General features: G+C 34.5%; 1 pseudogene; it reads right to left on the bottom strand.

Moving 5' to 3' along the window:
• Positions 1-202: 202 nt before the first annotated feature.
• LOC137224291 (heterogeneous nuclear ribonucleoproteins A2/B1 pseudogene) lies at positions 203-917 on the bottom strand (annotated as a pseudogene).
• Positions 918-13961: the final 13044 nt, after the last annotated feature.

Raw genomic sequence — 13961 nt, 5'->3', positions numbered from 1 at the left:
GGTATTGTTCTTACATAATCGAGTCTACTCACAAAATGGCTCTCTGTACCTGCTCTGGTGTCTTCTGCCATATCACTGCATATTTATGCATGACTGAGGTAAGAGTTTCCTGAACACTGTTATTTTGATAACCTAAAGCTCTTCTGTTACCTCTGGGCTCTCAATGTCTATTTATACAGTCAAGCCCATGGCAAATAGAAGCTCAGTATCGGCTGGTCTCTGCATAACGCCCACGTCTTCCACCGCCCCCTGGACCATAGTTTCCTCCACCGTATGATCCTCCCACGTTCCTGCTATACCACTCAGCTTTCCACTCTTCAGTAAATCGTACTTAGAAGGTTTCTGCTTATAATTTCCCAAATCATTGTAATTATGACTTCCATAATTTCTTCATCCATAGCTGTCAAAACCACCTCTGGAGGCCCCAACCAGGTCACCATATCGAGATCCTCTACCACCGTATCCTCCTCATCCTCCTCCATAACCAGGGCTAACCCCCAAATTGCCACCTCCAGATCCTCCTCCATACCATGACAGCCATCCCCAAATGTATGTCCTCTTCCATATCCATCAGCTCCTCCTCCAAGTTTCCTTCCTCATCCTGGTCCTGCTCCAACATTTCCACCACCACCAGGAGAGTCTCCAAAACCAACGTTGCCTCCTCTTCCACCTCTAGAACTTTGGACTCCCTGCATTTTTGGTCGAGACAAGGCCTTTCTTACTTCTGCATGATGACCATTGATGCCATAGTCTTTCTGCAACACAAGCTTATCCATGGGATCATGGTCATTAAAAGTGACAAATCCAAAGCCTCTTTTCTTTCCAGACTCCCTATCGGTAATTATCTCAATGGCATTGATTTTTCCATATTTCTCAAAGTAATCTCTAAGATGATGCTCTTCAGTATCTTCTTCAATTCAGTATCTTCTTCAATTCAATTTCTTTTTATTTTAATAAGTCTTTCCTTAATTTTTATTTTTTTTAAGATTTGGGAAATTAAGAAACTTATTTTTAATTATACATTTCAACTGATCTAGATATTTAAGGTTCCTCTGAAGAACGTTGTAAGAAATTGATTCTGATATGTAAGGATTACATTATTTTATTAAAATTTGCATTTATGGTTTTCACTTTCCTTTTTGTCTAGAAATGTTGAAAAAGTGGTTTTCTTTTTATTTTTTTTATAATTTGCAATGGGAAGAGCATTTTTCCCCAGCATTTTATTATACATTGTTGAATGTACAGAAGAGTTGAAAGGATTATACAGTACACATCCATTTATCCACCACTGAGATTTTATTATTCTCAACATTTTGCTAGATAAGCTTTACCATATACCTGTTCATTTATCTATTCATCCAAAACTTTAATTTATCAATTTATCTGTTTATCAATTTATCTATTCATCTATAAGTTCATCTCACTTTTTGAAGTGTTTCAAGTAAGTTTCAGACATTAGGATACATCAGCATTAAACAGTTTAACATTTATATCATTAACTAGAATTCAGTATTTGTTTAGAGTTATTATTGCTTTATTTTAGGTAATTTAACCTATAGTGAAATATACAAGCCATTAATGAGCTTTGATGAACGTTTAGATCTGTTATCCAAACACCTGTCAAGCTATAAGGCATTTCTGTCATCCCAGAAAATTCCCTCATACCTCTTTACAGTCAGTTTCTATTTCCAACACTTCAGAGAAAAACTCTGTGTTTATTATTTTTTACCATATATTAATTTTTGACTTATAGAACTTTACTTTTAAAACACTGCTTTTATTTTTTCACCATATATTAATTTCTGCCCATTACAGAACTTAACTTAAATGGACTAATTAATACAGTACATACTCTAATGTGTAAAGCTTCTTTCACTGAACATGATTTTTAAGGTTCATCAAAATCCTTGGCTGCAGCAGTATTTTTTTTTAAATGGTGACCAGGTCTCCCATTGTATGAATATACCACAGTTTATCTATTCTCCTGATTATACATATTTGGATTATTTCCAAATTTTGGCTATTACGAAAAGAAGCTTTGAACATTTTTGTGGACATGTTTTTACTTCTTTTGGACAAATACCCATGAGCGCAATTGTTGGGTCGTAGGGTAGTTTTGTACCTTATTTTGTAAGAAATTTCCATGACACAGGAGATTTTATAAAATAAAATAGAGACAAACTAGATGTTATCAACATTTTAAATGTTTGTTTTCAAATGTCACTGTGAAGAAAACAAACAGGCAAGCCACAGTCTAAGAAAAAAATATTTTCAAAATATCTGAGAACAGGTTTCCAAGAGATATATCTATCTAACTAATATGTCTATATGTATCTAACATATCTATGTACATAAATAGATATATCTATACATGTATATTGATATATTTGTGTATATAGATACCTATATAACTAATGTGTCTAATATCTATTACAGTTTTACACATATGTGATAGATATATTAAAACAATAAAAATACACACAATGCAATAAAGATGGCAAATATTTGAACAGGCATTTCAAAATAGAACTATGTGAATGAAAAATAAGTATGTGAAGAAATGTTCAAATCATTAGTCATCAGCAAAATGGAAATTAAAATCCTAATTATGGGGACTTCTGATTTCTAGTTCTGCATGTAAGGGAACTTGGAAGTCATCACTCCATCCTAACAAGTAAAAAGTTGAACATGATTCTTCTTGGATCCATGAAATAGGGGAGGACACAGGGCAAACCACTGCTCCCAAGATTAGAGAAACAGATAGCTGAATACAAGGAGTTGTTGATTACCAGATTACTGCAGCAGAGACCTACAAGGAGAAACTGCCTCTGGAAGCAGTGCTGGGATAGAAAAAGCTGAACTATAATTGATAAATTGCTGGAGATAGAGTGAGGGCAACTCTGAGAGTTAAAAACATCAAGAGGAAACCAGTCATGGGGAGCTCCCACAATATTGTGAGATGTACCTCCAGGTAAGGAGTCTGACCAAATTCTGACAGTATTAAATATCAGAGAAAACACCCTTCTGCTTCTGACAGATGAAAAAAATCATTTTGAAATATGCCAGAGCACTCAGTTCTTCCTACCAGGCCTGCCCTCAGGGGAAAATTGTTTAGTGAACCTAATACTAGCTAAAAAGATGTGTATTAAGACACATATAAGAAACTTGGAAGTTGTTACTCTCCCCTAACAACAAATGAAAAGCTGAAGAAACTGAAAAATCAACAACTCTCCTTGAATTCTCAAGAGAGGGGAGGACACAGGACAAACTGCTGTTCCTAAGACTGGAGAGATAGATCAATACAGGGAGGCATGGCTTACTAGAGAATCACTAGCTGCAGCCCCGCAGGAGCCAGTGCCACGGTAGGAAAGCCTTGGCTGTAATCGATGAATCACTGGAGGTTCAGAGCAGACAGCTCTGAGAGTTAAAAACTTCAAGGGATCTAGTCTTGGGGGACTCACAATATTGTAAGATTTACCTCCAGGAGCTTGACTAGGTTCCTACAGTAAATATCAGAGAAAACTCCTCTCCTGCTTCTGCAGGGGGAAGGGAAAAGGAACCATTTCGAAATACCCCAGAGCACTCTGTTCTTAACAAGGCCTGCCCTCAGAAGAAACTAGCTAAACTGGGCCTAACATGCTGGGGAAGGGAAATACTCAACTCCAGCCCATTCTAGCCAACCTCTCCTACCTAAGGAGGGAGAAAAGAAAAACCATGAGGAACACCTGTTAAGTTCACAGGCTAGAGGCATGGGCTCCCTAAAAGACTGATATCTAATCAAAGGACTATAAAATGCCTTCCCTCCCCACAAACCTCACCATCATATTACTAGTGGCCTGTTTACAGGCAGCTCCTCTTACTCCTCTTACCTCTTGTCTGGTTATCAAGAAAAAAAATCACAAGACATACCAAAATGCAAATATATATATATATATATATATAGAAGAGATAGAGTAAGCATCAGAACCAGACATGGCAGGGGTGTTCGAAATATCAGACTAGGACTTTAAAACAACTATGATTAATATGCTAAGGGCTCTAACGGGTAGAGTGGGCAGCATGCAAAAACAGATGGGTCATGTAAGCAGAGAGATGGAAATTCTAATAAATAATCAAAAAGAAATAATAGAAATCAAAAATACTATAATAGAAATGAATACTGCCTTTGATGGACTTATTAGTAGATGTGACACAGCTGAGGAAGGAAACTTTGAGCTAGAGGATATATCACTAGAATCCTGGAAAGCCAAAAGCAAAGAGAACAAGAAAGTTGAATCAATAATTAATAACCTCCTAAAACTGAAAGTAGCAGGCCCAGATGTGTTCACTGGTGAATTCTACTAAACACTTAAGGAAGCAATTATACCAATTCTCTACAATCTCTTTCAGAGAGTAGAAGCAGAAAGATTACTTCCTAATTCATTCTATGATGCCATCATGACCCTAATACCAAAACCAGACAAAGATATAAGAAAACTGCAAACTAATGTCTTTCATGAACACAGATGCAAAAATTCTCAACAAAATATTAGCAAATCAAATCCAATAATGTATAAAAAGATAATATACCATGACCAAGTGGGATTTATCCCACGTATGAAAGCCTGTTTCAACATTCAAAAATTAATTATTGTAATCCATCATATCAACAGGATAAAACAGAAAAATCACATGATCATATCAATAGATGCAGAAAACGCATTTGATAAAATCTAACAGCCATTCGTAATAAAAATTCTCATTAAACTAAGAATAGAATATCCTCAACTTTATAAAGAATATCTACAAAAAATATCTACAACATCATACTAGATGGTGAGAATCTCAAAGCTTTCCAACTAAGGTCAGGTACAAGGCAAGGATGTTCCCTTTCAGCACTCCTTTTCAACATCATACTGGAAGTTCTATCCAATTCAGTAAGAAAAGGAAAAGAATGGAAAGGAAAGGAAAGGAAAGGAAAGGAAAGGAAAGGAAAGGAAAGGAAAGGAATAAAGATTGGAAAGGAAAACATAAAATTACTTCTTTTTGCAAATAAATTTATTTTTCTATATATAAAATCCAAAAGAACTGCCAAAAATCTCCTGGAACTGATAAGTGATTATAACAAGGTTGCAGGATACAAAGTTAATACACAAAAGTCAAATGCTTTCCTATATATCAGGAATGAACAAATACAACTTGAAATTAAAAATACAGTACCATTTACTTTAGCATCCATGAAAACCAAATACTTGAAAATAAATTTAATAAAATATGTACAAGATCTACACAAGGAAAACAAAAAAACCTTGATGAACAAAATCAAAGAGGTAAATAGAGATATATTCTATGTTCACTGAGAGGAAGACCCAATATTTTCAAAATGTCAGTTCTTCTTTACTTGATCTATAGATCCAATGCAATTTCAATCCAAATACCAGAAAGTTATTTTGTATATATTGACAAACTGATTTTAAAGTTTATGTTGGCAAAAGCCAACATAATATTGAAGGAGAAGAACAAAGTTGGACTGACAATACCTGACTTCAAGACTTACTATAAAGCTACAGTAACCAATACAGTGTGGTACTGGTGACAGAATACACAAATAGATCAGTGGAACAGAATAGGGAGGCCAGATATAGACCCCCATAAATATAGTAAACTGATCTTTGACAAAGGAGCAAAGGCAACACAATGGAGCAAAGATAGTTTTTACAAGAAACATTGCTGGAACAACTGGACATCTATATCCAAAAAAAAAGAAAAAAGGAATCTAGATATAAACTTTACACCCTTAACAAACACTAATTCAAAATGAATCACAGATCTAAATCTAAAATGCAAAACTATAAAACTCCTAGAGGATAACAAAGATGAAAACCTAGCTGACTTTGGGTGGCAATGACTTTTTAGATACAACACCGAAGACATGATCAATGAAAGAAGTAATTGATAAGCTGGCTTCATTAAAATTACAAACTTCTGCTCTGTAAAAGACAATGTCAAGAGAATGAAAAGACAAGACACAGACTGGGAGAAAATATATGCAAAAACACATCTAATAAAGTACTGTTATCTAAAATATGCAAAGAAATCTTAAGCTAAATAATAAGAAAACAAACAACTCGATTCAAATTGTGCCAAAACACTTGACAGACACTTCACAAGAGAAGATATATAGATGGCAAATAAGCACATGTAAAAATGCTTCACATCATATGTCATCAGGGAAATGCAAATTTAAACAACCATGAAATACCACTTCACACTTATTAAAATGGCCAAAATATGGAATACTGAAAAACTAAATGTTGGTGAGGATGTGGAGCAACAGGAACCCCTATGCATTGCTGGGGGGAATGGAAAATGGCACAGCCACTTTGAAAGTCAATGTGACAGTTTCTTACAAAAGTAAGTATATCTTTACCATATGATATAGCAATCATGCTCCTTGGTATTTACCCCCAAAAGTTAAAAAGTTATATCCACACAAAAACCTGCACACGTATGTTTATGGCAGCTTTATTCATAATTGCCAAAACTTAGAAGCAATCAAGATGTCCTTCAGTGGGTGACTGGATAAATAAACTTTGGAACATTCAGACAATGGAATTATCATTTAGTGTTAATAAGAACTGACACGTGAAAAGACAGGGAGGAATCTTAAATGCATATAAGTGAAAGAAGCCAATCTGAAAAGGCTACATATTGTATGATTCCAACAATATGACATTCTGGAAAGGGAAAACAATGGAGAAAATTTTTTAAAAAAATCAGTGGTTGGCAGGGGTTGGGTGGAGGAGGAATGAAAAAATGGATCACAGAGGATTTTTAGGACATTGAAAATACTCTGTATGACACCATAATAATGGATACAGTATATATTTGCCCCAACTCATAGAATGTACAACATCAAGGATGAACCATAATGTAATATATGGACTTTGGGTGATTATGATACGTTGATGTAGGTTCATTAATTGTAACAAATGTACCACTCTGGTAGGAAATGTTGATAATAGGGGAAACCATGTATGTGTGGAGGCAGGGAATGTATGGAAAATATCTGTACCTTCCTCTCAATTTTTCTGTGAATCTAAAACTGCTCTGAAAAAAACACTGTCAATTTTTTCCATGGCATTAAAAAGACAAAGGAAAAGAAATAATGGGATACCAAGACACACCCACCATAATAAGTAACTCATTAAAAACTGAAAATAGAAAGTGTTGGAAAGATAACCTCATACATATTATAATTTTTACTTCCTGTTTCTCTCAGAGTTTAGTTATTACGTGTATAATAGTTCTGATTTTATGATTTCTTGGTAACATAACATTATGAATATCTATTTTATGTAATATAATTTTTATTATTATGAAGCATTCTTCAACTCATAATACACTTCTATTAATACAGTTTGCCTTTCTCATAGATTATTTGTCTTTAAATAAAATTTAGCTTTTGCTTTTTTATTATTAGTGTTTCTATGCTAAATCTATTTTTTCATTCTTTAAGTGTCAACTTATCTGCATCTTTATTTCTTGCAGACAGATTATATTTGGAACATGTTTTTACATTCATTATGATGATCTCTGTCTTTTAATTGGTGACTTTAGTCCATTTACCTTTAATGTAATTATTCATATGATTGAAATTAGGTATACCATTTTTCTAATGTTTTCTGTTTTTCCCATCTGTCTAAAAATATATTCTGTTCCTTCTATTCTGTAACTTTTTTGTGCTTATTGTATAGTTTTTATAATTCAACTTAATGCTTCTTTTTTTTTTGATTTACCTTTTTTATTTTATTTTCAGAATGGTTGCTCTAGGGATTACAAAAGACATCATTATCTTATCACAGTCTATTTAAAGTTAATGTAACATCACTCTGTACATAGATTAAGAATTTGGAAATAAATATCTTATTTTACTCCCCTCCTACATTAAGCTATTTTATATGTATTATATATACATATATTATAATTTACACAACACAGTGTTATAATTTTTGCTTTAAATTGTTATAAGCAATAGATTCAATGCAATCAATCCCTATGAAAAACCATTTTTTGAATTAATATAAAAACTCATCCTAAAATTCATGTAGAATCTCAAGGGATCTTGTTTGTTTGTTTTTCAAAATTCATTTAATCTATTAATGAGGGAAGCATTAGGATTATAATACTGGTTCAAGAATTGGAGAAATTGGGGACTTCCCTGGTGGTCCAGTGGTAAAAAAAAAATCCATCTTACAATGCAGGGGACACAGGTTCGATCCCTGGTCAAGGAACTAAGATCCCACATGCTGTGGGGCAACTAAGCCCATGCGCCACAACTACTGAGCTTGAACTCCTCAACTAGAGAGCCTGTGTGCCACAAACTACAGAGCCCACGTGCTCTGGAACCCGTGTGCCACAACTACAGGGCCCACATGCCCTGGAGCCAGCACGACACAACTAGAGGAGAAAATCTGCACACCACAACTAGAGAGAAGCCCATGCATTGCAACGAAAGATCCCACATGCCTCAACAAAGATCCTGCATGCCACTACTAAGACCTGATGCAGCCATAAATAAATAAATAAATAAGAAATAAATATTTTAAAAAAGTATTGGAGAGACTGAATATATAGCAAAAGAAAGAAAGAAAGAGAGAAGGAAAGAAAGAAAGAAATGTCTCTTTGGAATTATATTTTCTACTGGAAAAAATCATTTGCATTTTTATCAGACAAAAATCTACCAGTTAACTGGTAGTTTTGCAGAGTTTACTACTAATCAATACTAAATAGTAAGTCAAAGGTACACTCTGTTAGAGAATGAACAATCTGTGGTCTGCAATTAGCTAAAGCCCCAGTATAATGTTGAAAGGACACATAGCGTTCTTTTTGCCTAATTTTCACGTTGGGGATAATTGTTCTTAACAGGATTTAGGGCAAATTACCTCAAATCTCTGTGAACTTCAATGCCTTTACTTTTTTAAATTAATTTTTATTGGAGTATAGTTGCTTCACAATGTTGCATTAGTTTCTGCTGTACAGCAAAGTGAATTAGCCATACATATACATATATCCCCTCTTTTTTGAATTTTCTTCCCATTTAGGTTACAACAGAGCATTGAGTCGAGTTCCCTGTGCTATACAGTAGGTTCTCATTAGTTATCTATTTTATACATAGTAGTGTATATATGTCAATCCTATTCTCCCAATTCATCCCACCCCTCCTTTCTCCCTGGTATCCGTATGTCCGTTCTATACATCTGTGTCTCTATTTCTGCTTTGCAAATAAGTTCATCTGTACACCATTTCTAGATTCCACATATAAGTGGTATTATACAATATTTGTTTTTCTCTTTCTGACTCACTTCACTCTATATGACAGTCTCTAGGTCTATGCATATCTCTGCAAATTTCTCACTTTTGTTCCTTTTTATGGTTGAGTAATATTCCATTGTGTACATATATAACATATCTTCATTATCCATTCTTCTGTTGATGGACATTTAGGTTGCTTCCATGCCCTGGCTATTGTAAATAGTGCTGCAATGAACAGTGGGGTGCATGTATCTTTTTGAATTACCGTTTTCTCTAGGTATATGCCTAGGAGTGGAATTGCCGGGTAATACGGTAATTCTATTTTTAGTTTTTTAATAAACCTTCATACTGTTCTCCATAGTGGCTGTATCAATTGACATTACACCAACAGTGTAAGAGGGTTCCCTTTTCTCCACATCCTCTCCAACATTTATTGTATGCAGATTTTCTTATGATGGCCATTCTGATTGCTGTGAGGTGATACCTCATTGTAATTTTGATGTGCATTTCTCTAATAATTAGTGATGTTGACCATCTTTTAATGTGTCCATTGGCCATCTGTATGTCTTCTTTGGAGAAATGTCTATTTAGGTCATCTGCCCATTTTTTGATTGGGTTGTTTGTTGTTTTGATATTGAGTGGCATGAGCTGTTTGTATATTTCAGAGAGTAATCCCTTGCCAGTTGCTTCATTTGCAAAGATTTTCTCCTATTCTGAGGGTTGTCTTTTCATCTTGCTTATTGTTTCCTTTGCTGTGAAAAAGCTTTCAAGTTTCATTAGGTCCCATTTGTCTATTTTTCTTTTTATTTTCATTACTCTAGGACGTGGATCAAAAAAGATCTTGCTGTGATTTCTGTCAAAGAGTGTTATAACTACGGTTTCCTCTAAGAGTTTTATAGTGTCTGGCCTTACATATAGGTCTTTAATCTATTTTGAGTTTACTTTTGTGTATGGTGTTGGAAAGTGTTCTAATTTCATTCTTTTACATGTAGCTGTCCAGTTTTCCCAGCACCACTTAGTGAAGAGACTATCTTTTCTCCATTGTATATTCTTGCCTCCTTTGTCATAGATTAGGTGACCATAGGTGTGTGGCTTTATCTCTGGGCTTTCTATCCTGTTCCATTGATCTATGTTTCTGTTTTTGTGCCAGTACCATACTTAATTACTGTAGCTTTCTAGTATAGTCTGAAGTCAGGGAGCCTGATTCATCCAGCTCCACTATTTTTTCTCAAGATTGCTTTACCATTCGGGGTCCTTTGTATTTCCATACAAATTATAAAATTTTTTGTTGTAACTCTGTAAAAAATGCCATTGGTAATTTGACAGGGATTGCATTGAATCTGTAGATTGCTTTGGGTAGCATAGCCATTTTCAAAATATGGATTCTTCCAATCCAATAACATGGTATATCTCTGCATCTGTTAGTGTCATCTTTGATTTCTTTTATCAGTATCCTATACTTTTCTGAGTACAGGTCTTTGGTCTCCTTAGGTAGGTTTACTGTTAAGTATTTTATTCTTTTTTCTGCAATGGTAAATGGGATTGTTTCCTTAATTTCTCTTTCTGATCTTTCATAGTTAGTGTAGAGGAATGCAATAGATTTCTGTGTATTAATTTTATATCCTGCAACTTTACTGAATTCATAGATTAGCTCTAGTAGTTTTCTGGTGGCATCTTTAGGACTTTCTATGTATAGTATCATGTTATCTGCAAAGAGTGACAGTTGTATTTCTTCTTTTCTGATTTGGATTCCTTTTATTTCTTTTCTTCTCTGATTGCCATGACTAGGACTTCCAAAACTATGTTGAATAAAAGTGGAGAGAGTGGACTTCATTGTCCTGATCTTAGAAGAAATACTTCCATTTTTTCACCACTGAGAATGATGTTTGTTATATATGGCTTTTATTATGTTGAGATAGGTTCCTCTATGCCCACTTTCTGGAGAGTTTTTATCATAAATGGGTGTTGAATTTTGTCAAAAGGTTTTACTGCATCTATTTAAATGATCATATAGTTTTTATTCTTCAATTTGTTAACATGGTGTATCACATCGATTGATTTGCATATACTGAAGAATCCTTGCATCCCGGCTATAAATCCCGCTTGATCATGGTGTATGAGCCTTTTAATGTGTTGTTGCATTCAGTTTGCTAGTATTTTGTTGAGTATTTTTGCATGTATGTTCATCAGTGATATTGGACTATAAATTTCTTCTGTTGTGATTTATTTGTATGGTTTTGGTTATCAGGGTGATGGTGGCCTTGTAGAATTAGCTTGGGAGGGTTTCTCCCTCTGCAACTTTTTGGAAGAGTTTGAGAAAGATAGGTGTTAGCTCTTCTCTAAATGTTTCATAGAATTCACCTGTGAAGCCAGCTGGTCTTTGACTTTTGTTTGCTGGAAGACTTTTAATCACAGTTTCAATTTTATTACTTGTGATTGGTCTGTTCTTATTTTCTATTTCTTCCTGGTTCAGTCTTGGAAGGTTGTAACTTTCTAAGAGTTTGTCCATTTCTTCCAGTTGTCCATTTTTTTGGCATATGGTTGCTTGTAATAGTCTCTTATGATCCTTTGTATTCCTGTGGTGTCAGTTGTAACTTTTCCTTTTTCATTTCTAATTTTATTGATTTGAGTCCTCTCCCTTTTTTTCCTTTCTTTACTTGTCTGGCTAAAGGTTTATCGATTTTATTTATCTTCTCAAGAAACCAGCTTTTAGTTTCGTTGATCTTTGCTACTGTTTTCTTTGTTTCTATTTCATATTTCTGCTCTGATTTTTATGATTTCTTTCTTTCTACTAACTTTGGGTCTTGTTTGTTCTTCTTCCTCTAGTTGCTTTAGGTGAAAGGTTAGGTTGTTTATTGGAGAGTTTTCTTATTTCTTGAGGTGGCATTGTATTGCTATAAACTTCCCTCTTAGAACTGCTTTGGCTGCATCCCATAGGTTTTGGGTCATCGTGTTTTCATTGTCATTTGTTTCTAGGTATTTTTTGATTTCCTCTTTGAGTTTTTCAATGATCCCTTGTTTATTATTTAGCATATTCTTTAGCCTCCATGTGTTTGTGTTTTTTAGTTTTTTTAGTTTTTTTCTGTAATTGATTTCTAATCCATAGCATTGTAGCCTGAAAAGATGCTTGATACAATTTCAATTTTGTTAAATGTACCAAGGCTTGATTTGTGAACCAAGATGTGATCCATCCTGGAAAATGTTCCATGTGCACTCAAGAAGAAAGTGTATTCTGCTGCTTTCAGATGGAATGTCCTATAAATACCAATTAAGTCTATCTGTTCTAATGTGTCATTTCAGGCTTGTGCTTCCTTACTAATTTTCTGTCTGGATAATATGTCCATTGGTGTAAGTGGTGTGTTAAAGTCCCCCACTATTATTTTTGTACTGTCAATTTCTCCGTTTATGACTGTTAGCATTTGCACTATGTATTGAGGTGCTCCTATGTTGGGTGCATAAATATTTACAATTGTTACATCTTCTTGTATTGATCCCTTGATCATTATGTAGTGTCCTTCCTTGTGTCTTGTAACAGACTTTATTTTAAAGTCTATTTTGTCTAATATGATTATTGCTACTCCAGCTTTCTTTTGATATTGCATGGAATATCTTTTTCCATTCCCTCAGTGTCAGTCTGTATGTGTCCCTAGGTGTGAAGTGGGCCTCTTGTAGACAGCATATATACGGGTCTTGTTTTTGTATCCATTCAGCCAGTCTGTGACTCTTGGTTAGAGCATTTAATCCATTTACATTTAAGGTAGTTATCAATATGTATGTTCCTCTTACTATTTTCTTAAGTGTTTTGGGTTCCTTTTTGTAGGTCTTTTTCTTCTCTTGTGTTTCCCACCTAAAGAAGTTCCTTTAGCATTTTTTGTAAAGCTATTTTGGTAGTGCTGAATTCTCTTAGCTTTTGTTTTCTGTAACGCTTTTGATTTCTTTGTTGAATCTGAATGAGATCCTTGCTGGGTAGAGTAATCTTGGTTGTAGGTTTTTCCCTTGCATCACTTTAAATATATCTTGCCACTCCCTTCTGACCTTCAGAGTTTCTGCTAAAAAATCAGCTGATAACCTTATGGGGATTCCCTTGTATGTTATTTGGTGCTTTCCCCTTGCTGCTTTTAATATTTTTTCTATGTATTAATTTTTGTTTAATATGAGTCTTGGCATGCTTCTGCTTGGGTTTACCCTGTGTGGGACTCTGTGCTTCTTGGACTTTGTTGACTATTTCCTTTCCTATGTTAGGGAAGTTTTTGACTATAATCTCTTCAAATATTTTCTCAGACCCTTGCCCTTTCTCTTCTTCTTGAACACCTATAATTCGAATGTTGGTGTGCTTAATGTTGTCCCAGAGGTCTCTGAGCCTGTCCTCATTTCTTGTCATTCTTTTTTCTTCATTCTGCTCCTTGGCAGTTATTTCCACCATTCTACCTTCCAGCTCACTTATCTCCAGCTCACTTATCTGTTCTTCTGCCTCAGTTATTCTGCTATTGATTCCATCTAGTGTATTTTTCATTTCTGTTATTGTGTTGTTCGTCACTGATTCTTCTTTATTTCTTCTAGGTCCTTTTTAAACTTTTTTTGTATCTTCTTAATCTGTTCCTCCATTCTAATTCTGAGATCTTAGATCATCTTTACTGTCATTACTCTGAATTCTCTTTCAGGTAGAT

Source organism: Pseudorca crassidens, chromosome 5, assembly GCF_039906515.1.
Source record: "Pseudorca crassidens isolate mPseCra1 chromosome 5, mPseCra1.hap1, whole genome shotgun sequence".
NCBI classification, from domain to species: domain Eukaryota; kingdom Metazoa; phylum Chordata; class Mammalia; order Artiodactyla; family Delphinidae; genus Pseudorca; species Pseudorca crassidens.
Note: the sequence above shows the minus strand (reverse complement) of the source record. Positions and strands in the feature narration are given on the sequence as shown.